We start from the raw sequence: 1,121 nt of genomic DNA, 5'->3' as shown, positions 1-1,121 counted from the left end.
GTTGTAGATATTCAACCAAATACTATTGAGTTCATCAACCCTTTTGCAAGAGAAGGTGAGGAGAACCCAACACAAAATCCAACACAAAATCAACCCACAATGCCTAAGTTTTCATCACATTCCGTACCCACCGAGGAGAACCTACCCAATGGTACTCCCACACCACAACACTTAACCGGAAATTTTATTGCCAAATCCGCATTTATCCAATTAGTCGAAAGAAGCCAATTTGGGGGGATGCCTAGTGAAGACCGTCATTCTCATATGGAGACTTTTTGTGACTATTGTGATGCGATTTCTCAAACCGGTGTAACTCAAGACCAAATTCGATGGGTCTTATTTCCTTTTTCTGTAATTGGCACCGCGAAACAATGGTTGAAAGGCCTTGATAAGGCTACTCTCGGAATTGATTCTTGGAAGAAGTTGGCTTTAGCTTTCTACAAAAAGTTCTATCCACCGGAAAAGACTAACATGCTAAGAGCTCAAATTACGGGCTTTAAGCAAAGAGATGAGGAATCCTTGTATGAAGCTTGGGAACGATTCAAGGGAATTTGTCGCTCATGTCCTCATCATGGACTTAGCGAGTGGTTCTTGGTACAACAATTTTGGAACGGTCTATATGAAGATTCAAGGAACATTCTCAACATGGGATCAAATGGAATGTTCACCGAAGTTGATGACAATCAAACTTGGAATAAAATTGAAGAAATGGCGGTCCATAACTCACAATATAGTAGACCTCGCAAGGCTACTAGAGGAGGAAAGCATGAAGTGGACTCCATTACTCAATTGGGTGCTCAACTTAGTGCTCACATTGATACCTTTAATTTGAAGTTTGAAAAAGCTATGGCTAGACTTGAAGAAGCCTCAAAATCACCAAAGCATCATGTTAATGCCATGACGGCTTCTTCATCAATCCCAAGTGGGATATGTGAGAATTGTGGAACTTTGGGACATGACCAAAGTGAATGTAGGGGAACAAATGAACAAGTGAATGCTTTTCAAGCATACAAGAGTGGTACCCCTTATTCAAACTATTACAATGAAAACACCAAATTCCATCCAAATCTCTCATACAAAAGCCAAAATGTTCAAAACCCTCAACCAACATACACCCCACC

The 1,121-nt window shown here is 40.6% G+C and overlaps 1 non-coding gene across 1 annotated transcript; it reads right to left on the bottom strand.

The window, feature by feature from the left end:
* Window positions 1-471: 471 nt before the first annotated feature.
* LOC141624670 (small nucleolar RNA R71) lies at window positions 472-578 on the bottom strand. The gene has a single exon (XR_012534480.1). It is a non-coding gene; the product is annotated as a small nucleolar RNA R71 (small nucleolar RNA).
* Window positions 579-1,121: the final 543 nt, after the last annotated feature.

Source organism: Silene latifolia, chromosome 1 (genome assembly GCF_048544455.1).
Source record: "Silene latifolia isolate original U9 population chromosome 1, ASM4854445v1, whole genome shotgun sequence".
In the NCBI taxonomy this organism is placed as follows: Eukaryota; Viridiplantae; Streptophyta; class Magnoliopsida; order Caryophyllales; family Caryophyllaceae; genus Silene; species Silene latifolia.
The sequence above is the reverse complement of the archived record's forward strand: the minus strand, read 5'-3'. Positions and strand labels throughout refer to the sequence as shown.